The sequence below is a fragment of the Triturus cristatus genome, chromosome 8 (assembly GCF_964204655.1).
Source record: "Triturus cristatus chromosome 8, aTriCri1.1, whole genome shotgun sequence".
NCBI lineage: Eukaryota > Metazoa > Chordata > Amphibia > Caudata > Salamandridae > Triturus > Triturus cristatus.
Genome location: NC_140591.1, coordinates 364,001,675 through 364,028,225, shown reverse-complemented (window position 1 = coordinate 364,028,225; position 26,551 = coordinate 364,001,675). Strand labels below are relative to the sequence as shown.

General features: G+C 43.3%; 1 protein-coding gene across 6 annotated transcripts in view; it reads right to left on the bottom strand.

Annotated features, from left to right (window-relative positions):
• NBEA (neurobeachin) overlaps positions 1-26,551 on the bottom strand; it is a 1,788,010-nt gene that overhangs the window by 1,165,098 nt on the left and 596,361 nt on the right. The window lies entirely within an intron of this gene.

The window sequence follows — 26,551 nt, the reverse complement described above, 5'->3', positions numbered from 1 at the left end:
GTTTTGGAAAAAAGGAGGTTGCTTGGCCATCATGTAACGGAGAAGGTTGTAGAAGTGGCGCGTTTTGATGTCTATATTTATTTTTTTAGTTTAGACCCATAGTAACTGATTGTCATATTAAGGATACATTGAGATGGGACAAAAATGGAATAAAACCTCATTTCACCACCTCTCTTGCTCCTAGATAGAAGAATCGAGGCGGACAGTTTTGGAAATACATCATATTATGTAAAGATGTCACACCAGGTTGAACAAAAAAGATTATGAAACGGTTTATGAAAAGTTTTACAGGTTACGCAATGAAACATGGACCGAGCTGATCCTGCCTGAGGCTTCATCTTCTCTTTCACACTTGAAAAGTGGGACGAATTGATTTTCCAAAATCAGTTCTTTTCAGAGTTTACCCTGTCCTACATGGTATGAAATATAATCCTCATACCCTGTCCTACATGGTATGACATTTAATCCTGAGTATAATCATTACAAAAACTGCTTTCTACAGTCTTTAAAACACAAATATTGTTGACTTGCACTACTTGTTGCCCTTGGTGGGATTGTCATTGCATTTTGTGACCGTATGGTGGACTTTATGGAATACAAGACGAATACACCACGCTTTAGGCACAGTCTAAGTAGAAATGTTGATGATCTAAAGAGCATGGCACCTTAGCCATCGAAATATTAATTTTGTGATCCTTCTAGATCATGGGCAGAAGGCTCATTAGCGACAGTGCGGTAGAAGTACCCAGTCATACCACATGGTCTAGAGGGTTCCATCACAGACCAAAATCTGCATTGGTTTGTGCAAATGCGCAGTCAGTAGAGTTAGTAGAGTTGAGCAATGTGCCTCTCCTGCGTAGTTTTGTCAGATTAATCTCAGTACACACGTTACAGCTGGGCTTTAGGTTTGCCAAGGCTCGTGGAGTCAGTTATGCCTCTTACCTGCTCAGATCACTGCCCTATTATTTCTAAAATACACGCCTACTCGAAAACTGCAAGGACCTGTAAGCAAACTCCCTGCAAACAACGGTTTGACCATGGAAACACAAATTAATGCCTGATTTTAAGACAGCTGTTAAAACTAGAGAACAGTTCAAACCCTGTTCTAGGGTTGGATACCTAGTGTTATTTATAGATTCCATTGAAGCCATGACATCAAGATTAGACACTAAAGAATGTAAAAGAATGAAGGATACAACAGCCATCTGTACATAAGCGGAAAGATCACAAACTGCACTCACAAGAGCTGAATTGGAGAATAACATCTCAGTTAAATCCAAAAACACCTATACACATCAATTACGCATGTTTTCCCATTTTGTTCGGTCTACAATATGTGACTACACAAAAATACACCACTTCTCTTAAATCGTTATTCAAAACAGTCATCCATCTGGCCTCAGGATATTGTGTGCCAGTGGCAGTGACTCTGACCCAATCTCCAACTAACTCGATGGCTGATTTACGTCTTCGACAATGTTTGTTAAATTAGAAAGGAGATTCAGTCCAATAACAACCACTAAGCTGAGTCCCCAGCCTCCCTCGCATGTGGACATCCACCCTAACCTCACACATCCCTCAACCTACCGAGTGAGTAGATGGTAACCATGCTGATTAACGCAATAAGCCATCAGGATAACCACATGATATTTGCCTAGGAAAAGTTTTGAAATTAAATTCTGAGGCTACTGCACCTAGCATTTGCCCCATTACAAATGGCTGTCTGGTGACAGGAGCCACACGGGTGAATTTAAAGCACCCCTCCTGAAGAAACCCTCACTGGGCCCTAAGAATCACAGAAGCTTCAGACCCATTTGTATAGCATTACACCACAAACGTATCGAAAGTATAGTCACACTGCAATTTCTACTAGATATTCCCAATTTAGCTTTTGCTCTGGACTTCATCTAGAGCTTGGAATCTCAATCTGGAGACCGATTCCATTTCAGGCCGACAGTGACGGTGTTGGGGCTATGATCATTCTGGGTCTATCCTCGGCCTTCAAAACTAGGCCCCTTCTTTCAATGGTGAGTGCTTACCCATTGACTTTGTAGTTTTCTTTTAAAGTACATTAACTCTGTAGAGCTTTAACATGGTGTAAAGAAAGAAAGAAAACAAAGTGCAGTGTGGGACAGTGAAAGTTTGCTGACAGGGCTCTGCATTTACAATGTTTACTTTCACAACTGGGAAAGATGCATAGCAAGATGCTTGCATCAAGACTGGGTCTGCAAAGGTGAACTTGTCAGGTGTGCTGATTAATGGTTAAAGGGCAACACTGTCATTGGGAGAAAGCAGGGTTTTTTTTAACCATCACTGGAAGAAAGATGAAATGTTGTGCAAACAATCCGTTGAACTTTTTTTTATAGATTCTAAATTCCCTGTAAATGATTTCAGCCCTGTGAAGTAGAGGGAAGAATTCACAGATATACCTCTTTTTTGTTAAAATACAATATTTGAAACCACTGGCAAGCATTCAGTAAGAAGGCTTACCCATGTAGATAACATATCTATATATATCTCGCACAGAGACAGACAGACAGACACACACACACACACACACACACACGCATGCATGCAAGTGCCAGTCTCAAACAAAAAAAAAGAATAAATACTACAGCATTGGTAAGGGAGGGACAAGGAAGTGAGCAGCCTGGTAGCAATTTGCACCATCTGAGCACCTAAACAAGCAACCCCCAGCTGCAATATATATATATATAGCAGCGGATGAGTGAGAGTATTAGTGAGTGGCAGGACAAAGAGAGAAACAAAACCAAAACAAAGTCCCCTCTCTTCAGCGGCCGAAGGATTATCCAATCAGAATTTGTGTGAGGAAGCTGTGCTCAAGGAGGCAGAAAAAGCAGATGAATGAGGAGGAAAGCCATGAAATAAGGTACATGCACATGGAAAAGAAAGGCATCCAATCAAAAGCAAGGGGTGGACCCAAGGCCCACATTGTCTTATAGACAGAAGATCTTAGAAAACGACAGTTGAATGTGAGACATAGTAAGATTCTTTCTTATGTGTTTCCTTGTTTACTGTCTGTGGTAAAATAAAAAGCGGACAAGCACCGCTCTACAAAAACGAAATAAAGAAAACTGATTCCCATACAGATATTTCCGTGCGCCAAATATATAATTCAGTAAAATCATAAAAACCAAAAGAAAGCAATAAATGTAGAGACTATAGATCAATATTCCTTGAGCAGTTTTTGATGGTATTGAAAAATGTGACTAGATTATACAACAACTGAAGTTATAGGTTTAACGAACATTATAATTCCAAGGGATTTCACGCCATGGCGTTTCTTTCGTCTTATTAAAGATAAATCTAGCACTGGTCTATTACCAGGACACGGCTGACAGACATCAAAAACACGCGATTTCAAAGAGGACGGTAACCAGTCAGTTTCAACAAAGATAAGGGTGAAATTCTGTGAAATAGTAAAGTGTTTAAATGCCAACATTGATTTCATATTGAAACAGTCCTACATTATACATGAATGGTATTTGCCACAACACTTTCTTTGAATGCTTGTTGACAATTTATGGTTTTTCTATGCTATAAAAAATTCATGGCAATCAATATTAGGAACAGGAAACTCAATACGAATTATTCCTTTTTTTGTTTTTAAGTTTCAACTTGTGTTTCTAAAATACTCTCTTGAATGTGGAAATGCAAGCTGGCGCTTTCAGGAAGTTGCCTGGAAGAGGCATTCCAGGAACCCATGGGATCAGTCATCTGTTCAACCACAAATACCTAAGTTCACAGCAGGAATGACTAACATTATTTATTATCTTGCAGATGCCTTTTTCCTAAACAAATGTTCTCAGGCCTGCAAAGCAAACTAACATTCTGAGGGTTCTTTATTCTTAATTCTCTCCCTGGCAGGAACAAATATTTCAGAGAAAAGCAAAACCAACAACATACACGGCAGGATCATTCAGCTGCTGAACGGTGCAGGCGTTGTTTTTACTGCCCCGTGAATATATTCGGCTGACTCACCTGGTAACCTTTTTACAAAAACAATTACCTGCTGCATGATTCCTAAACAAGACAGCTAAGGGTGAAAGGTCGACAGGGCGTACAAGTGTTTCATTTGTTATCTTGTGAGGCAGGAATATTGATGTAATGAAGATTAGGATGCAGTATTCTTGCGTTTCAAACAGAAGAAAGTGGGTGCAGGAGTAATGCTGTTTACAGGCTCCAGTTCTCTTTGGTCTTTGACTTTTGCTCATCCCTACTCTTTCTGTGATGCGAAGATAATTTGTATATCACCATATAATGGCCTTCCCATTCAAGCAGAACACTTTCCGAATTATGGACAAGATTTGGCCGGTGTGGGAGGGTGGCGGCGTGGGGTAACAAGGTTTTGGTGCATTTTCTTAAACTCGCATGCTTCCTAGACCAGAAACAGCAGCACACAAGATAGAATCTTTCACACACAAGTGCCGGATGCCAGTTCTCGAGCTGGCAAAGGCTGGTTAAGATTGTTATTAATTTAGGCTAGTCCTAATAGCAGATTCCGTGTACTTGGTGCAAAACTCTTAGACATGATTTGTTGGTAAATTGGTAGGTGGTGTAACAAGCCGGGCTGGCATTATTAGACTGCCTCAAAGGCATCACCGGTAAAATGGGGCTGGTGGGACCACCCAAACATTGCCACACTGTGCTGTGAACATGGCACCCAAATGTTGCTTCACCTAAGGTGTTCAAGGCCCGGAGTGTACTAATACTAGCTCAAAGTGAGCTCTCTTGGAAATCAGGCTACAGTCTTCTGGACAGTGGCATAGGCCAGAGCAAACTCCAGCATGAGCTATTTACATATTCCATTCTGGGTCTCATGATTGCCAGAGCCCTTATGTCTTTGGGTTGAAACGATGAGACAGATATCGCATATTCAATAAAAACAATACTATTCTTTGTCACGGATAAACTGAAGATTATTTACGTTCGGTACAGTTGAGTGTCTACTACGAAAGCATGCTAGTCAAAGTATAAAAGATGAGTCCTGCACTTCAGTCGTGCCTAGACACAATTGAAGCTAGATTTTTTCCTGAAGCAATCAACAGTTATTACTATTATTTTTACTGTTGACTGATATACTGGAGCAGGCCAGGCTGCCTGAGAATTAACGGCTTGACACAAGGGTCTGTGCTTGGCCTCCCTCTTCAAGGTACCACAGTAGGGCGAAAGAACTGTCTGAAAGCCACACTGCTAGTTAACAAGAATGAATTGTGAAAATTATGCCTGTTGCAAGGATTTCGCTGTGAATCAGGGATAAAAATGTCAGAGTCACATAAAAAAAAATGCAACAAGAAAAATGAACAAGGCAAGTAAAGCTAGAGGACCCTCAGCACTGCCAACAATGGACTGGAGGAGCAGAATGTACCCAAAGCCACGTATGAGACCGCCAGAAAGAGACTACCAGGCAGTACTTCCAGAGTCCTGGCTGTGCGGAGTGTGGAGAAGCTGAGAAGGAGATATGGATTTGGGACTGTGCCATACTGCTTTATATATCATTCCTACATGTAGAACATGGGAGAAACCTTGAACTGGGTTATCTTTAACGTGGGTGGCCATCGCTTGCTATGTCAGAGCATCAAAAACTTTGATAGCCAAATCCGTCCCCACAGTTCCATAGATACCGGGAAACTGGTGATGGAGCAGGGTTTTGCAAAATAAAACCTGCTCGGATTGAACTTCTCATTGTGTGAATCATTAACAAAATGGTGTAAAATTAACAGTGCAAAACTAAAAGGGGAGGATGAAAACTGCGCAAGTGTGTGCTGGAAAGAAACTAGTGTTTCCAATATTTTTGTAGTAGTCCGCAAATAAATAAATAATGCCGAAATAACAGCCAAAGAAAATAAAATGCTAGATTTCTTTTCATTAACTGTTTTGAAAATATATATAACATGAAGAAATAAATGTATTAATGAGTGGAGTTTTGTAAAAGTAACAACTATAATCATATGTAGGTTTGTTTTTCCTAGAGCACATTTTCTATTCTGCAAAGAAGGCCTCACATTTTACTGTTCTACAGAGAAGGCATCAAGAGTCTTTTTAGGTTTAATTTGCTTTTCTGAATGTAGTCCATAAGAAAATAATTTTTCTTTTGTGAGTTTTTGTTGAACAAGCCAAGGCTGTGTGGAGGAAGTAATGAACATTTTGAAATGGAATTTCTGGACTGAAGTTTGTGGACACTTGTACAGGTTTGATACATAAGCGAGCTGGAGAAATGTACAAACCGCTGAAGAAAATTATCTGAGTTGCCTCTGCTGAAGGTTAATGACTGAAGCTGTCTAAAGACAAAGGAACTGTTGAAAAGTTAGACGTATTGAACGTGAAGTGACCAGACACCCCTTGGTTTTGACCAATAGGATTAGAGGATTTTTCGTGTGATGATACATGGGGGGGTTGGATCTTTAGTGAATTAGGGTATAACTATTAATGATAGTTTTTCATAGTTAGGCAGACTAGGAGATATTTTGCAAGAGGAGAGAGCAGTGTCAATATTTCCTAATCTAATTGGCTGGCTGGCTGTTCTGCTGATCCTGACTCTTTGACTTTGCTCCTCATATCTTTTGAGGGTGCCCCAGGTTACTCCCTCGGCCGGAAGGTAGCTTTCCTGACTATTAGCAATTTATGCTATAGTTATTTCATTGGTGTGTATAATCTGAATTTGCCCATATTTTATTTGCAAATGTCTTTATTCTTTTGTCTCTTCATCTATCCACTCTCTCATGTCACTCATATTTGAGATGTGTTTCTGAGAATTACAGTATTGATGTTTCTCTTGTATGGTGATCTATGATTCAAGCTGTATTGTACCTGATGAGCATTCATATTAATTTAGATAAAAGCATATTGATAAGTAATCAGACTCTGTCTTTATTAATGTCAAAGGTTATAGTGAATGATTATTTTCTTTATTCAGATCATTATTACTAGAATTCTGTTAGTCTTTTGCCAATCCCTAACAACTATCCAAGATTCATCAGGGAGGAGAAAGGACCAAAATAGGCAGAGAAATTGGTAACATGTTTTAAACTCATGAAAGGTGAAAGGGACTGTTCGGGATTAAATTGGGTCCAGATGGTAAACATTAGCAAAATACCATTACGCTGCATGACAGGTAGGGAGAACACCCCTGAGGCGTGCACAGCACTCCAAACCCTTTGAGTGATATGCAAGACTGAATGTTATGTTTGTGCATACAAGGGTCTGTACAAATGTGGTGCATTTCTACCTTCAATCTACTTGACAGGAACCCAAGTGATGGAAAATTCCTTTGGTTTTGTTAGAAATAGGGGGTTCTAGTTGGTAATGGTTTGCACCGTTGTCCAAGTAGAGACCCTTCTTCCTAGTCAGGGTAAGGGAGATACACTTCTAGAATAACCCCTGCTCACCCCCTTGGTAGCTTGGTACGAGCAGACCGGCTTATCCTAGAGGCAGTGTTAAAGCATTTGTGAACACATACAGCAATACAGTGAAAACACTACAAATGGACAGCACACCTGTTTAGAAAAATAAGTAATCTCTATCTAAACCAAACAAGACAAACATGACAAAAATACACAATACAGTAATCAAGATATGATTTTTAAAAGGTAAAAATAGTTATGTTCAAATCAAATTGCAGATGCAACACTTTTCACACAAAGTACCTTGGATGCGTCGCACACAAAAACAAAAACTGTCGCAGGAAAGGTGATGCGTCGGCTCCTTACGCCCAGGGAAGGTGATGATTTGGTTCCTTACTTTAGGGGAGGTGATACATCGGTGCCATACTGCCACGCAGGGGTGGTGTTGCGTTGCCTCCTTACTGAAAGGGAGGTGATGTGTCGGTTTCCCTGGTGTTCTTGCCGGCGTGGCGCCCAGATGCAATGCGTGAGGATCGGGGATGCATTGTTCTAGATGCGGCGGCGGCAACATTGCTTGTGCTGGTTACTTCAGCCGTGGTCCCATGATGCGTTGATTCTTGCAGCCCCACAACAGGGTCTGCGTCGGAATCGGTGCGGTGATCTCGGCCTTCATAGATTGGTGCACTCGATGCGGCGATTCCTCGAGCCGCGGGCAGGCGCTGCGTCGGTTTCTTCAGTGACGCATCGGAAACAGGTACAGATGCGTTGCGCTTCTAGAAGCTGCATTACTTTTCCAGCTCCCAGCGGCAACCAGCCTCCAGAGGTCCAAAACAGCAGCAGGCACCTCTTAGCAGGTCTGAACTCCCAGCAAGGAAGTTCATGGGAGCTGGTGGTGAAGTCTCTGTGTCCCTGAGACTTCAGAACAGGAGACAAGCTCTATTTCAAGCCCTTGGAGATATTCCTCAAGCAGGGGACATAGCACACAGCAAAGTCCTTGTCCTTTCCTTGGCAGAAACAGCCACTGCAGGCCAACCCTAGACAGCAAACAGCAAAGGGACAGCACTCCTCCTCAGTTTCTCCTGCTCTTCTCCTTGGCAAAGCATCCTCTCGATTCCCAGAAGTTATCTAAATGTCTGGGGCCTGGGCCCCTCTTTTTACAATACATAATCCTTTGTTCTATTTGGCAGAGAAGCTACTTGCCCAGCCAAAACCAGTTCTGTCCTCTCTGGTGCAGCTTCCTGGCAGGAGGTCTAAGGCAGACCAGGCCCATTCAGGTGTGAAAGAAATCACACCCCCTACTCTGAATGCAGCCCAGTCCAGACTCACCCTGGAAAGGCAGGACACACCTAACCCTCCCACCCCCCAAGTGGCTGTCTGAACAGAATGCACATCCCCAGCCCCTGTCACTTCTAAGCCAGACAGTCAATGCACAACCTAGCAGAGGGACACTGGATGGTTAGCCAAGAAAATACCTAATTTCTAAAAGTGGTATTTCCAAACCCAGAATGTAAAAATCACCCTCACTAAAAGATGCATCTTAACATTCTGAGTTCAGGCATATCAAACGTTATTTTCCAATCTTGTTCTCATGGGCAGTATTACTCATAAGAGGTTATGATTAAACTCCCCATTCTATCCTATAGGACAGATAGCCTCACAATAGTGAAAAATGAAATTGGCAGTATTTCACTATCAGGACATGCTATACACATCAGGGCATGTACTACTTTTCACATACACTGCTCCCTGCCCACAGGGGTACCTTGGGCCTACCTTAGGGGTGACTCACATGTAGGAAAAGGGAAGGTTAGGGCCTGGCAAGTGGGTACACTTACCAAGTCGACATGGCAGCACTAAACTGCGCGCAGACACTGCAGTGGCTGGTCTGAGTTACATTTACAGGCTGCTTATGTGGGTGGCACAATCAGTGCTGCAGGCCCACTAGCAGCATTTGGTTTACAGGCCCTGGGCACACACAGTGCACTGTACCAGGAACTTTACAGTAAACCAAATAAGCTAATTATGGAAACACCAATCGATAACAACAATTTACAGAGGGAGAACTTGCACTTCTGCACTGAACAGAAGTGGCAAAGTGCCCAAAGCATCTAGACCAGCAAAACGAAGTCCAACACACAACAAAAACACAGGAGGTAAAGGCAAAAATACAGGGGAAATCTACACCAAGGCTGCCAGGTCTAACAGGTTCCAATACTGATTAAACCAAATTGTTGTAGTTGATATGCATGAAAATCTGCCCATCACTGACCTAAAACAATATCTGCACACAAAGCAGTGACTCAGCATGGAAAGAGGGTGCATATACAAATTAAGAACACCAATCAGCAATCTTCTCCAATTTTCTAGCCAGACGCCCAAGACTGGTCCTCTCACTTCTAGGGTCTAATATGTACACCCTAGGCTTTAATTGTTATACGTGCTCTGAAGCCTTTCAGTAGGCAGTGAGCAGCGTGTTATAAATCCCCTAAGCATAAAGATAAACATAAGATGAAGGACAACTGCAACACCAGTCAGGTTCACTGATGTATTCAGAATTATAACACCGTGTTCATTCAGGTACTCATAAAGCAACTTGGATTACCTGCCAGACATTCATCATGTGATACAATGGTATGTCTGGATTTTGAGTTTTCTCTGAGAGGCATTTAGCTTAGAGAGACCAGGGCTGAGCAACAAACAACACCCACTCCTTGTGGGCATTGTTTATCTCCCCCTCTTCTATCTTCTAACAATACTGTATGTCAGCCTATTCTAGGTATCCACCTACATCATAACAAATGGTAGCAAGGTAAACTAAGGTAAAGACTAAAAGAAAAACAGGCAAGGAAACAGATAAGAAGAATCCTTCTGAAAGAAGTAAAGAAGAAAACTAAACTGTGCTGGCAAAAAATGTTGTGGACCAGCCGGTGTAGAGTCAGCAGACAGCCAAAGATAGAAATAGCATGTTACAGTGACTGACGTGAAAAAACGTGTGTATCATCAGCTGCTGCCATCAGTTTTTACACTGGTCGAGCCTTAGGGCAAGTGCTGGGACACTGGCGGAGGTTTAAGGGGAATGCTGGAGATGGGAGCTTTGAGAGCAGCACTTTTAAATGCTGGGCCATGTAGGAAGAGCTCCCAAAGGTATCCGAGGCCTCATAGGCATACACAATAGGCAGCAAGTAAACTATTTCAGTGAGCGAGCATCACCCAAGCCAATGACACTTAAATAATATCGACCTTGGCAGGTACTCTTGGAGGAGCAAGGTATGGTTGCTTGTGACCACTTTTGGGCTGTCACACTTATCATGGGCATAATTTTTGGTACTGGTCACATGGCCATTTAAAACAGTGAGTTGTCTTTTGAAGCTATGCAAGAGCAAGTAATCTCTTGAAATTTCAGTGAGGTGGTCAGCAGCGGCTCCTCTACTAAGGCGGAGGAGCGTCGCCACACTGCTCTCTGAGACGTGCAAAGGAAAATTGAAATGATAATAACAGAACGCTATTATCATTATATTTTTAGTATGCAGCCCGGTTGGGGCGGGGCTCGTCTCGCGTCAGAGGGAGGAGGGGTGGTTGTACTGCACAGCCTGGGTGGACAACATGCACAGGCACCCACTCGCTGTCTGAGCGCCGAATCAGGCTGCTCAGACCAATCACGACAGCAGCGTTGCGATTGGTTTAGGGGAGCCTGGCTTATTGGGAGCCTGGGAGTTGCCGGGAGCCAGGAAAACAGGGAGGACGGCGGAGAGGCAGCGGCTGGCAACCGGCGACCAGCAGGTAAGTCTTTTTTTTATCCTAATTCCCCAACATCCACTGCCCCCCCAGCCACCGTTCCCTACCAGCCACCACTGGAGGTGGTGCATGCTGGACAGGCTGATTAGGATGTGGATGTTGACACACAAAGCCTTCTGTTTTTTATGCTAATGTGTGGCACCACATGTAGGTACCTACAAGGGAACAAGGTAGCACCCGATGCTACCTTTCTTGTAGGCTCAGGTGTAAAGTCGAACACTGCATCTGAGCTATGGAGTCCCCTGGTAGCGCACGCACATCCTTTACGTGGAACTACCTTACACGTCACATTCCCAAGACATCTTTCTGTGAAGCTTGAAACAGTGCAAACGTGACCCACTTTCTAGTTTGCCCTCAACGAGCCACCGAGCAGCTGAATAGCAGCATGGCAGGGAATGGCTATTCTCTAAACTAGTGCCGGAAGTGCCTTCATTTTAGGAAAAAATAGGCTAGCTAACACAGCAGCAATCCGATTAAATTTACGTTGGGATTTGGAAATGGTGCCCATCTATTTTCTTTGCAAACTAAATATTAATTATGTATAAGAGAGACATGTTTCCGTGCTTGAAAAGCGAAAGCTCAGAGTAATCTTTGTTTGGAGAATGAGAATAATCGCAGAACTAAAAGTGGAAAAGCATTACCATGCAACAGGTGGACACCTCAACCGTTCAGGTTCTTGCAAGTGATCAGAGGTTTGTAGAGTTTTAGAAAGTGTATCTAACTTTTTTTAGATTTGAATGGAGTTTTACAGATTTAGGATCTGGAGTTGCTGTACCCAAGTTCTAGGTTCTCAGGTATCAGGTCGGAAGCTGAGGGTTTTTGGAGCACTGTTTGCCCTTCTGTGGGTTTTGAAGTGCATAGCCGCACTACTGGCATTTTAAGTGGATTAGGGGCATTTTGAATTTGCAGCGTGAAGATTGCAGTCGGTGTCTGTCAGTGCTTCTGGCACATTTTCAACAGCGGTGAAGACGTTTTTGTGTTTGACGTTCTTCACGGTTCATCTGAACCGTGGTCCAGAGGGCGTGGGCATTCCCTCATGGTTTTGCACCTTCGAGTATGTATTTGGTTAGAGCACACGACTGGAACATTACAGATGGTTGCTCTAGTTAATGTCCACAGAGGTGCACATCTGCTTATGGTCTTAGCACCACTGAGTTCATTTTTGATACTGGTCTATCGCGTGATGTTTTTCTTAGTTCACCGGATTAATTATCAAAAGGTTGAGTATTCAATATTGCCCCTGGACCACTGAACATGCTCTTTGCATCAATGTGCGTCTGTGGGGGCTCTCTTTGTGGTGTTCAAATATAGCTTATGTGTCCACAGCTTTTAGAAGTTTGCAGGAGGCAGGCTTCGGCATGTGGCATATTTGTAATTCTGCTATTCGCAATTAAGGTGTTGCCTGTATTTCTGTGGGTTCTGCGTTGTTTCTTTTGCACATGCTTTGTGACTGTATGTCCCAGGACACACTCTAAAGCCTGCCATTGTTCTCATGCCATGTGATTGTGAGGTCAGAATGCAGGTAATTGCATTTTGTCAAGTCAGGCTGGAAAACGGACATTTTTTGTTGTAGCACAGTAGAGTGAGGATTTTAATAGCTGTGTATGTTGTAGTTTTTTAGTTCATTTGGCCGTGTTTTCTATGTATAGAGGAGTGAGCAGCACAATTAGTTGAAACGTAATATGTTGTGACTGGGAGCAGTGACCTTTTTTGTGGAGTTATTTCACGGTGCATATGCCATGTATGATGCAGAAACTGTGTACAGTAATAATTCTCTTACAGGTTCTCTAATCTTAGGTGGCTGTACTTTTGCTGCATGGGCGATTTGACGTTTGTCTTGTTTCGTTGGTTGATCTTTGCTTCTACATTCCCTTGCTGTAAGAGGGGTGGTGTGTGATGGTCTGTCAGTCAGCATCATGCGATGGTACACTGCCAGGACTTCAGGTGGTCCAGGGATGAGCAACAAGTAACACCTCTTTCTGATAGGGTCCTCTTCATCTAGCTTATGTCACATCAGTTGTGTGTTTGAAAAGGACCACTGTGATGCCTCTACAGGAGCCCCTCACAGCACATCACAGGGATCCCTTCAAGAGTCTGGCATCAAACCTCATGGTAGGGCCCAGCCTTCCACTTCAAACGCAAGATTACAAACCCAATAGCGAAAATTCAAAAGCTATCTTGAAATACTCAGAAAATAACGACTGCATTGTTATTTAAAAGCAAAATCACGTTTTAATACACAAATCAAGAGTAAAATAGCCAAATGACAACATAAGTTTCCATAGAGCTCTTTGTTTCGACCTAAATACCATGAATTCTTGCACAAGTTTTTAAAAGATCAGCAAAACTCTGGTTCATTATTTGTCTTGGCAAACAGCAAGAACAACCGATCTGCTGCCTAAAGTTCACCCAAATGCCAGAATTCCCCTGAAACTGAACACATGATATTTGTTATCTATATTAATGCTGTGATATTGCCAAGAACGGGTTATGTTTGCTCTATTAACATTACTAAACAAAAAGTTATAATACTATTAAGAACCTGTTGTTTATATAGCTCTCCATACCATATCGCTGCAGAGTCTAAGCACTGCAAATAGCAGGTGTGAGGTTAGCCAAGTTAATGGCCCTCCATTTACGAACCTCAGCATCATGGAAGGTTAAGCTGGATTCTGGTTTATGACCTTCAGATCACAGCAGGGAAGGAGCAAGTGTTCAATTTCAATTCCCTGACACAGCTTGAGGCTGCTTTTAGTAATGCAGAAAACACTCCTTTTGTAGTTAAAAGGTTTTCCAGAATATTGTACATTGCCTAACATTAATGTCCATAGAGAGATATTTAAATTTTTGTGTTTTCATTAAGATATAAACCTTGAGCACTGGTTCCAATTCCATCTCACTAGCTATAACACATGGGTTTATACAAGACAGAACATTTTTCAGAAGTCGAGTCTTCAAGGGCTTCTTTCTTTCCTGTGTTTCACCGATGGACATGTACCCATACCTGCATTACTGGCAGCAGCGGATGCTTCTGATGTGAGGGCCCTTGCTGTGAATGCCCCAGAGGGCTGTGGGATCATTATTGCACAAGGTCAAATTTGATGCCATGTGGTTTCAGAATTTTCTAGATAAGATGTTTAACGCAAATTGTGTCCCCCCCTTTTTAATGGGGAATAACATATTGTGGTGTTCTCTGCCTCAACATCTGCATGCCCCAGTACTTACAGCCTCATATCTCCCATTCAATTATTGTGCTGAAATTTGAAGATGGAAAAAGCAGAGGGTGCAGACTTTAAGACACCACTTGTAACTGCGTCCCGGTGCAAACATAGGTTTTTGGCATTATCATAAAAACCGGAGCACTCCTAATCGAGGCCTCAGAGGATTCAACATACATCAAAAAGGTCGCCCTTCAATCAATGGACAGGAATCACCATTTCACACAAATGAACACTAAACCAAAAAAGATATGACATATATGCTAGACGAATACCTTATTTTCTGCCCGAGGTATTCTTATCCTTGAGTTTCCATAGATTGCTCAACTGTTTTAGCATTCATGGCAGGTTACATTGGGTCACCCAATAGTAGATTTATTTAAAGGAAAATAACCCAAGTTTCACTAAGACCATCAATGTGCTTGAACCATCTGCCTGTTTAACAATGATTAGGTCACCACGTAGAGCCAATTGATAATTCTGTGAGAGGCACAGAATAATGTGGTCTGTGTGCCATCATTTTGGCAGAAAGATGAATTGTTTAAAGGAAAACAATGCATGTAAAAGTAAACTTTGCTTATCATGGAGTCTGTATGCAAAATGATGGGTGGTTTCCACATGTCACATTCTGGGCACGGGATACATGAATGAATGAATCACATTTATGTAGCGCAACAACAACTCCCAATAGGGAGTTCAGATGCTTTATAGAGAGTTAGAGTAACACAGTCCTAAGCCTCTTACATTAACCACATTTTCAAAAATTTCTTAAAGTTTGCTTCAGAACGAGATGTTCTAAGACCTTGTGGAAATTCATTCCAAAATGTAGAATCAAGGAACAAGATAAAGTGTCCTCCTTTCCCGGTCCTAACAAGTTTGGGGTCGGGGGAGGGTTTAGCAGCAACCTGTCAGATGATCTATTAGATACATGAGATGAGGAAAGTTAGAATGCACTGTTCTTGATTGCAGCCTCATTCTCAGTGGTGGAGTTGTTGGCATATTGGATGCTTAGTCCAACTACTACACTGTCAAAAAAAGAGAGCTCAAAAGGACATTTTGATCTAGACCCTGGCCCCCTACTACTGAGGGCTTTAATAGGAATGCCCTATCTATAAGGGGCTGCCCTAGTGGCATATTAACAAACCTAGAATTCTCTCTACCTCCTGAAAAGGTGGAAGCTGTTTGGGATATTCCTTATTTAATTTTTTTAATTCCATACAATAATATTGTTTCCTGCCACTAATGTCATGTATTGTATAATTTATTTAGACTTACTAGCAAGGCCGGACTGGCCGTAGAGGGCACCAGGCGTTTTCCGGGTGGGCTGGAACAGTGGGGCCCCTTCTGTTACAGGGGGCCGGTTTTGCAGCAGTGCAGCAATATCTGCCCACTGTAAGAAAAGCGGCAGCAGTGCTTCACACTAGCAGCCCCCCCTCCGGCCGGTGCGTTTCACTAGATGCCGGCCCCACCGTAGCCCTTGCCCCTCGCCTCCACTGGATTGCCAGGGCTGGTTTGTGTTCACAGTCCAGCCCTGCTTACTAACCCTATGTGGGGTGCTGAAGCGCTTACCTAAATGGGTACCATGCTACACCACGTACAGTGCGTGTTTGGAAGGTTGTTGTCCTTGTTTTCATCCAATGTGGGACCTGTTTTCAGATCTCTCAAACGGGAAGAGATGAAGCAGTCAGTGACAGTGGCCTCGCTTAAAGGGATGCTCTAGATCTTCACTGAATTGACGCGATGGTGCAGGTCTACACAGTCAGATGGGGCTCAAACAGTACACGCAGGGACAGTCGCATTGCAAGGGGGTGGCGACACCAGGTTTGGGGCGGCAGCCTCTCCCCCTTATGTGAATTTGCCGCAAGGGCGGCAAACGCAGAAATCATCACCAACACCACGCCCCCCGTGCAGCTGTCACGGGGGGGGGGGGGGGCAAAGGCATACAGACCGTCACAGGCGGCAGAGTGCCTAGCTACTCCACTGTGCAGGGACACTTTCTCGAAAATGCATGTTGACGAGGAGCATCACAGAGACATTTTGTGCAAACCCATGAGGTTCACGATTTTTGCTACGTGTGTCACAGTTTATTAGAACCAGTTAAGGGCTTTGTCATTCTGCACCTCTTCACTTCTCTTTTTCACCTATCCCATCTCCCTTTCGTGTCTTTCAAAGGGATCTTATTAATTCTCCTTTGGGCATTCAAAACTCATTTTGTCGCTTTTGTGTTACTTACTATCCAGGTCTAATTCCGTCACTGCTATATATTTTAGTCGCTTTTGCTTTTCTCAGCCTGCTTACTGTATGGCGCCAGAGTTGTGGAACCTCTTGGAGAGACAACACAGGCCGCAGTGAACCGAAATCACAGTCGTATGCTAGGAAAGTTTAAAATATAAGTGTTGCGTCTGATGTCAAGGGAAATCTAAACTGCTGTGAATCTGTGAGGGGACTGCTTCCAAGACAACTGTTTATAGGAAGGCTTTAGCAGACACAGCTTTATGAGGCATCAACTCCTCGCCAAAAGAAGCTATGAAATACAGGATGGCCTTCTTGTATAATCAGAAGCAACAAATGGACATGAAACAGCCTGTAGAGATTTCCCCAGAAGGAGAAAAGTAATGAAGTCTATATTGATGTATAGTTTTTAATTAAAAAGATTAGGTGTACTCTTCCCTGCACAGAGATAGCATAAGGTTTTGAACCAAAGGGGTGCAATTTACAGATCCTTTTCAAATGTATTTGCTTTAAAAGCTTGTGGAGACAGAATAAAACCACACTCGCAACAGTAAAGAACAACAAGAGAGACTGCATGAGAGGTGAAAGGACTAAAGGGAAAAGATGCAACTGGAAGAAGCATGTTCAGCCTATTCCTAACACGTAGAGCGGAACTCAGGAGGGACAATCGATCCAGGAACAAATCCAAAAGCTAATGATTCAGTGTAAACTCATTAAATCAAGTAAGGTTTTTAATTTTCTTAATTTTATTTAGAAAGCTGTTTATTGAGTTTTAAATGATATACAATACACCGTGAGGCAGAATAATGCGCAGCTACATTTGACTTATATTGAAATATTCATACTGGCATACAAATAACTATAAGAATGGGTGCATTTCTCGATTCCTTATCACAATGAAGGCCTCCGCGGCAGCAACTTCAACTATTAAACCGCCATACATCTTAAAGCCTTATCCTGTCAGGGTGATCCTAAGGTAAAACATATTACTGTTGCACCCACTTTCCCCTGGTGTTTCTCCATAAACAGATAACCAATTCTTTTGTCAATAATAAAGACTACACAATAGGGTAACCATTGCCCCTGCGAACCAACAACGATGACAACAACAGAGGTTTTTAATTTTCTTAATGTGGAGAAACAATCTAAGAACTAGACACAAGTTAATATTCCTTTTGTGTATCTTAAACCAATAAAAAACATAAAAATGGGTACTTTGAAAACCAAATGGACAAATGCAGGCACAGAAAAATACAAGACACAAACATATACATCTTTTTTAAGTCCTTACAAACACAATAAATGTGCATTCTCTTTTAGTTTCATAAAAAACTTTGGCGATAATTCTCATACATCACAAATCAAAAAATGTAAAGGAACTGATAGTCGTCCCTCCTCTTCTAATACATTGTTAATTCCTAAAAACGATTTATGCATAATACACAAAATTACAATATAAAAAAATTATTTCTAATTTTAAATAAAATATAAAACTGCTGACACTGAGTTTCGGTAGACAATGGAAGCGCCGTGTTGACAGTTTTATATATTATTTTAAAACAGAAAGGGGGGCGTGGTTTGGACGCCGAGAGAGATGGCGGCTCGGTGATTCTCTCTGTCCGTGCGAACATCGATTAAGGATAGAGGAACGGGTCTTGCCGCTCCAACACCACTACACGGCGTGGAGTCGTTGACCGGAATGTGAGGGGAGCATTCGAGAAGCAATCTGGAGGTTTTTTGATGCGGGGAAGCGGCTCTCCTGGCACTACGAATGCTCCGCCCGATGGCTGCGGGGAGTGAGGCAGGCGAGGAGACCGCGTGACTGCCGGTGTGTTGGCGGTCGGATTGAAAGTCACCCGACGGAGTCTGAGGGAATCGGTGTTGACTGCTGGGAGATGCGATGACAAGCCGGTACTTGGAGGGGATCGCGAATGAGCAGGTGTGGCTAGACAGCTTAGAACAGAGAGGAGTCATTGGCGCCTATCGCGCACACAAGATGGCGGCACACGCTCCCTAGACGGGGAACCCCCACGGTAATACAACGGCGCCTGAGGGATGAGCTGTGCTGAATGGGGACTCTGCTTCACTGGCGCGGTGGCTGCTACCCGGGTCATGCTCTGGAAGGTATGGATGCCAGAAATAGAGCCGCGTCTTACTCTAATCAGTGCAGCTGACGCTACGCTTCACTCGTAATGGTGGCAATGTCGGTGTGAAGGCGAGAATGTGAAGAAGTCTGTTCTTACCCATGTATATCCAAGTTATCTGATATAACACTTGCAGCAGGGTCTGCCTTCCTGGATTGGTGATTTCGGAGCCTCTGTTTGGGGATGTGGAGCTGCGAGTGAGTCCGGCACTACGCTACGAGTTCTTAGACTTGCCAACCTGACACCTTGTGATATCACCTGAATCACCCTGCGCTTTAATACACGGTTATATCATGTGACTGCGCAGTCCAGCCTTGCACACATATGCTGTCTTCCACAATGTTGACGCACGCCTCTGACCTTCTATGAAAGTGCGTGCTCCCTCACGGTGATCCACCAACCGCACAGGTAGCGGTCAGGAAAGGGCCAGGTAATGCGATCATACTACCACGTGTGGTGGATTTATTGGATCATTGTGCATCTAACTAAATTGGCTAATAGCAGACAACGGAGGGGCCGGCGATCGTAAGACACTCTATAAGAGACGGTTGGAACACAAGGAGGCAGTTGAGACCGGCCACAGAATCTGCGCGACTAGCAACCATGGCTGATAGTAAGGACTCAGTGAAAAGCATGAAGAGGCTCAAATCTGACCAGTCGAATCAAAGTTCACCCAGCAAGGGAGGGAAAAGCAATCCGGACCCGATGGAGCTGATACTTAATAAACTAGATGAAGTAAGGGAGCTGGCAAAAGCGACCAAAGAAGAGGTAGCGGCGATCAGGCAAGATAACCGCGAAACCAATGCAAAATTGATAGAAGCAGAATCGAGGATTAGCAGACTCGAGGACATGGAAGTCAAATCGTGTAATGCCATCAAGCGCCTATGCATAACCACGGATCAAACAACACGGAAACTGGCGGAGTTGGAGGACAGGAACAGACGGGGAAATCTACGTATTTTTGGTCTTCCGGAAGGATCGGAGGATCAGCATGGGAGCTGTGTGGCCTTTTTGGAGTCTTGGTTCACCCAGGCTACTAACATGTCCTTTCATCACCCACTGGAGTTTGATAGGGCCCATAGAGTGCCGGGCAGAATAAATAAGAATCAAAAAGGTCCTAGAGCTATTGTGTGTAAGCCACTACGCTACCAGCATGTAGAGCAAATTCTTGGCTTCATGCGGAAAAACAACCATATTCTGTGGAAATCGGTCAAAATCTACATCTCACAGGATTACAGTAAAGAGACGGTGGAAGTCAGGAAGGCGTTCTTGGCACTCCGACCGCTGCTAAAGAAAAGGGGCTTCCAATATGGGTTCGTGGGCCCAGCAAAATATCGTGTGATGATCCACGGCTCTCCGCACCTATTTTCAGATCCCCTGAAACTGAAACGTATGCTTGATGGGCCGGAAGACTTAGACATGGAAACAAGTAACTCAGAGGGTGCAGTTGATCAGGCCTCGGCCTCAGGTTACAAGTGAACGATCCCTGTACACATATGCCATCCAAATTTCTATTTTATCGATAGCACGACTCTCTGCTTCAAGGCACTTTCCGATGAGTGTTCTGTTGGTTGAATGCAGTTGTTTCTGATACCTGGATACGTAGTATGTTTTCATTAATACCTATCAATAAGATGTGTGTCAGGTCCCTAGGCTCTGACTACTAATGGTCATGCTTCACATATGGTGTTAGAAGAGCACGTTGGTGGCTTAATGTTAGTTTGGTTACTGGCCCTAGACCAGCAGAAGAGGTCCCTGAAGGTTGATCTCTTGATGTAGGTTGTTTGATATTACAGTGGTTAGGAGCATACCTCAGATCGACTGTGTTAGTTCCTCTGTTCCATGTTTTTTATTCTGCAATGGTCAAGCACGGGGAGGATGCGACGCAATCTCTTTCCAGTCACCATGCCTACTACGTACAGTTGGGGTGGGGAGGGTGGGGGGTTGACGGTTTTTTGGGAAGGGGTGTGTGTTCAATGTCCTTTGCTTTTGTTTCCTCTTGCTTGCATAGTCTTCATCTCCTTAATGCTCGGGGGTGAGGGTGGTGATGGGCTCTACTACTGCTCTAACTGTGCTTACCATGTGAAATATATAATTACCGATATGATGGTGCAACCTTTTGATGTCATATAGCTCCATTAGTTCTCCGTTGGGAATATGTAATATGGACAGATTGAAGATATTATCTCTTAACGTTAAAGGCCTGAACCAGCCTGTCAAGAGACAAAAGATTTTAGATTATGTAAAGAGAATGAGGGGTGACATTGTTTTACTTCAGGAGACGAAGCTTGAGGCTAAGCAGTTTTATCACCTGAGGAATAAATTTTATAATGAGGCTGTGAACAAAAAGAATGGTGTCCTGATACTTGTTGCGAGGAAATCTAAGGTAGAGATCTTGTCCTCCGAAGCGAGTGTAGATGGAAGGTGGGTCACGGCCAAACTGAGTAGGGATAATACAGAGTTTTATGTTACTAACATATATGCTCCTAACACTAGTGAACTGAATTTTTGGAACGATCTGAATAAGCACCTTGAAACTATCCCGGATAATGCGGTACACGTCTTAGCTGGGGATTTCAATCTTCCAATGGATGCAACTTTAGATAGAGACTCACGCTGTCCCTTCAAATCAAATAAATCACATAAAGCTTTTCTCAATTTGTGTCAACGCTTCCACTTGGTGGATACATGGAGGCTCCAAAATCCCAGTGGGAGAGATTATACTTTTTACTCCTCTCCACATGACTCGTATTCCCGAATTGATTATATCCTCATAACACAGAACGGCGTCCCTAGAATAGAGTCTACTACCATAGAACCCCGTGTAATGTCTGATCACTCTTGCATCTCCTTATCAATTGCTAATGTTAAACCCTCCTCTCGTCAGACGTCTTGGCGTCTGAATGATGAAATCCTAAATAGTGATAAGCACCGGTCCACAATACATGATGCGATCTCTTCTTACCTGCAGATTAATAAAGAGGGGGACACGTCCGATCTCATTAGGTGGGATGCCTTGAAAAGTACCATAAGGGGAGTGTGTATTAAAATCAGGTCAGCAATGAACAAAAATTATAATGCGAAGTTGGAGGCCTTGGAGACCGAAATTATGAACCTAGAGATTAGACACTTAAAGGATAGGGATGATATGTCTCTTTCTGCGTTGGCGAATAAGAAATATGAATATAATAAAATAGTTAGCGAGAGAGCGGGAGTCTGGCTTGATAAGGGTAGGAGGTTTAAGCTCTGTGAGTCTAATAAGGCAGGCAAGTGCCTAGCCTCGTACTTGAAGTTTAAGGTTCAGAAGAATTCTATTAGTGTCATTAAAGATGCATCAGGATCCTCGCACTCAGACCCAGACAAAATAACAGAGGTGTTCAGAGTATTCTACGAAGACCTTTATGCAAAGAATAGGGCGGTGGAGGAAACCAGGATTAAGGAGTACTTAGACGAGTGCGATCTTCCACAGCTTTCTGCTGAGGACCAGGTCAGTCTCAATGGTCCAATTAATGCTCTAGAGATAGAGACTGCAATTAAAAATCTAAAGATAGGGAAAGCACCAGGCCCTGATGGCTTTACGGCAAAATTTTATAAAACCTTTCCCTCCCTTTTAGTCGAACCCCTCCTACATCTATTTCAAGACATAAATAAATCTGGCGAGGTCAGAGGTACACTGGCAGAAGCAATAATTGCAGTACTTCCTAAGGATGGGAAAGATCCGTAGCTACCGAAAAATTATAGGCCAATTTCACTGATTAACATAGACTGCAAGCTTTTGGCTATGATACTTTCCGCTCGCCTCCAGAGGGTCCTTCCCCAGTTGATCCACCCATCTCAAGCAGGCTTCCTTAAAAACCGGCTGTCCAGTGACAATACAAGGATTTTGGCGCATGTCTTAGAAAAAGCGAAACTCCTAGGTACGCCCACGGCAGCAATAACACTAGATGCTGAAAAAGCATTTGATAAGGTTGATTGGTCCTTCCTTAAAGCAGGCCTAAGAAAATTCAACTTAGGGGAATCATTCACAAGACTGGTAATGTCCCTATATTGCTGTCCTTCGGCAAGAGTTAGGGCGGGTGGATCTTTCTCCTCCCCCTTTTGTTTAAAGCAAGGCACGCGGCAGGGATGTCCCCGGTCTCCTTCATTGTTCTTGTTGGCAATTGAGCCGTTCTTGTATCATATAAGGAATGACCCCAAGATAGCTGGTATACCGTTTGGAGACTGCACTGTTAAATTAACGGCATATGCAGACGATGTACTTATTATGTCAGAAAGAGCGGATGAGGCCATACCTGCACTCATGACTGATATTGAGGACTTTTCCAGAGTCTCTGGGTATAAACTCAATAAAGACAAAACGGAGGTCAAACTCCTGAACAATGTTGGGGATAAAGGGATCATTGGGGACTTCGGTCTTACATGGCAGCCTCGGTGCTTTAAATATCTGGGGCTAGACTTTGATAAAGACTTGATCTCTACGCTGAGAGTAAATGAAGAATTGACCCTTAAAAAGATATCTACATTGCTGGAGGGTTGGTCTCCAAAGTTCCTCTCCTGGTGGGGTAGAGCGGAGACGCTCAAAATGATGTCAACTCCGTTGGTCAACTATCTGGCCAGCATGCTCCCTATGACGTTCTCGAATAATTTTATTACCAAGGTGGATCAGCTGTTTGGTAGTTTTCTGTGGCAGGGCAAGAAAGCCAGAGTCTCACTGAAGAAGCTGCAATTAGCAAAAGATAAAGGCGGCCTGGGTCTCCCCTCGTTCAGGAATTATCAGACAGCGTTTCTTTGCAAACAGGGTGCTCAGTGGTTGATAAAATCCCCAGCTTATACACCACTATGGGTTAATATTGAGGAGTCGCTAGTAGATCGCGCGCCTCTGGAAGCCCTTCTCACTATGGACCTGTCACATCTACCACACTCCAAATATATCATGCTAAATACTAGACGGGCTTTGCTCAGACTCGACCAAACACATAAAACAAAGTTGACATTCACTAGGTCATCGTTTATGTCCTTGTGGAGAAATTCCCATCTCAAATATAATGGTAGTGGACTATTCTGGGAGTCTTGGTCCAAGAAGGGCATTAACTTGGTGAAGGACCTGTATGATGATAAGACTCCACTGCCGTTCTCGATCTTGCAACAGAGGTATGATCTTACCCCGATGGATTTTTATGATTTCTTGAAAATCAAAGCGATGCTAACCGCTCGTAATTTCTCTCCATATACACCATGGTTAATAATTCATCTCCCACGTCTTATGTACGCGGGCCACTTCGTTTCGAGGGTGTATAAACTATTATTGCCTTTACCCACGACAAAACACAAAATGGTGGAATCAAAATGGGAGGCTGAGCCAAATCTAACAGGCATAACTTTTGACTGGGATGTGATCCATAAGTTGGCCCTTACACACAAAGTCTCACCCATCCTATTCCAAACGAAATATATGCTACTCAACAGGGCATTCTGGACGCCGGACAAGCTTTTCAAATGTAAATTAAGGGAATCTCCTACGTGTTGGAACTGTCAATCAGGCTCTGGTGATCTTGCACACATGCTATTTAACTGTCCTTCGTTAGGGGATTACTGGGGGAAAATATTTGACTGCATTTATCACGTGTTCAAGATAAGGCCTGTACAGGACTTTGTATATGTCATTTTAGGGGCGCTGGACCCACAAATATCAACTGTTCAAGATCGTCAGCTTTTGGACTTAATGCTAACAATGGCATGTAAAGTGGTACTTTGCAAATGGAAAAATGCGAGTGAGGTGAGCTTCAAAATCTGGCAGGAGTGGTTATCTTTCCTGAGAGGTTCTAATAATCCGGCTCTACAAGCTTCTACTTGGAGCCCTTCCAATAGAAAGCTTTGGAAATCATTGGACGCATCCTCCTTTCATTATGAGCCACCTTGAGATATTATATTGCGGATTGGTCCCTTTGATCGGGGTTGTTTGAGAGTACAGCCGTGATTACCCTCTTGAGCCCAGAGGCGCCGCACCCACACATTGAGCATTGTATATATATATATATATATGTATCTGTATATTGATGATGCAAGCAGGAGTTGATTTACTTTATATTATTTGTTATTTGTTATTATTTTTTGTTATTTGTAATTGTTTGACATTGACTGACTCGAACCTTTTTGTACGGAAGATTTACTGTATTGTCATTGTTTTTCAATAAAAACGATTTGAAATAAAAAAAAAAAACCAGAAAGGATTTTTTTATGTTGTCTTTTTGTATATTATGCAACGATCATTTTTTGGAATTGACGATGTATTAGAAAAGGACGGACGATTATCAGTTCCCTTCCTTTTTTTATGCATCATATTGTGTTTGTAAGGACCTAACAAAGATATATATGTTTGCGACTTATATTTTTCTGTTGGAGCATTTGCCCATTTGGTTTTCAAACAAAGCGCCCATTTTTGTTTTTTAATTAATTTAAGATGCACAAAAGGGATATTAACTTTTGTCTAGTTCTTTACTTTCCTGTCCCTTTTGTCAGGTAGGTGTGACTCTCCTCGTGTTTGGAGAACCACTCTAAGGACATAAGAAACTGTATCGGAACAACCACTGATCTACTGCTTCTGAAATACATCAGTAGCTGAAAACAGCAGAAGAAACGGGGGCAAGGTGCACCAAGACCGGAACTTATCTTCAGCTGCCTCAGGTTCTGCGTGGCATTCTTACATTCTGGTAGTCATACATAAATTAAATTCTATTCCTTGTGGCTCCCACAGTGCGGGACGCTCATTGCCTGCCGCCACACGACGGACCTGACCTTGGGACTCCATTCCCCAGCAACACCTGTGCCATGAGGTGCCGCCTAACATCTGCTCTCACCCGGAGATGCATAAAGTGACCTTGGGGCATCCGCAGCGCGGGACGCACGCGGGTGAGCCCGAGCCACCCCCGGGTAAAGCAAGGACCAAGGGTGGGCCCGTCTGAGCCAGGAAGGGGTGGAACAGGGCAGGGCCACCTCCCTGTCCCTGTTAATGCAGTGTGCTGCTATTGGTAAGAACTGCCCTTTAATATTTTTATTCCCGGGGAGTTGGACCGAACTCGATCCCCATTTTAAACTCTTGGCCCAATTGGAAACGATCTGTCGATTCAACGACCGACCCTAAGATTTTGAACGAAACAATATTCGCTGGAAGTTGCTCCTGTAAGCGAACTAACTACGCAATTACGCTAGAGTTGCTGTTGATAGCACCCATTAGCCCCAAACCACTTCGCTAATAATAACAACAATATCTAGTGACTTAGCATATTAGCCTTAGAGATAATGGAAAAGAGGAAGGCTATAGAGGCTGCCGCGGGAATGAAGAAGATAGCAATGACTAGCAAATCCGTTAAATTCGCAGCAGAGAACTGTATCCTAGCTGCAATCGACAATCTAATTGAGGAGGTGGAAACCATGTTAGCTAACGGGAAGGAGCTTGCAACCAAGGGCATAAAAACATCTCTTCCTATTATAGTAAGCAGGGCAACGTGAACACCGTAAGGTCACCTAGCCCCACTATTGTGGTCTAACAAATGGATAGTAAGACAGCTCTGCACCCCCATCCCCAGGCTCCGTGAACAGCAAGCTTTCTGGAACAGTTATGCCAAGTTTGGACAATGTAGCCAGGTGTCAAGACAACCCTACAAACAGGGAGCTCATAACTATAGAATGTTCTAATGGGTACTCATTTCTATCAGCTATCCAAGAAGACCAGGGAGGGCAAACAAAACAGGTCCAATGTAACATATTGCGGCCAGCTAGTAACACGGAAGTGGGGACC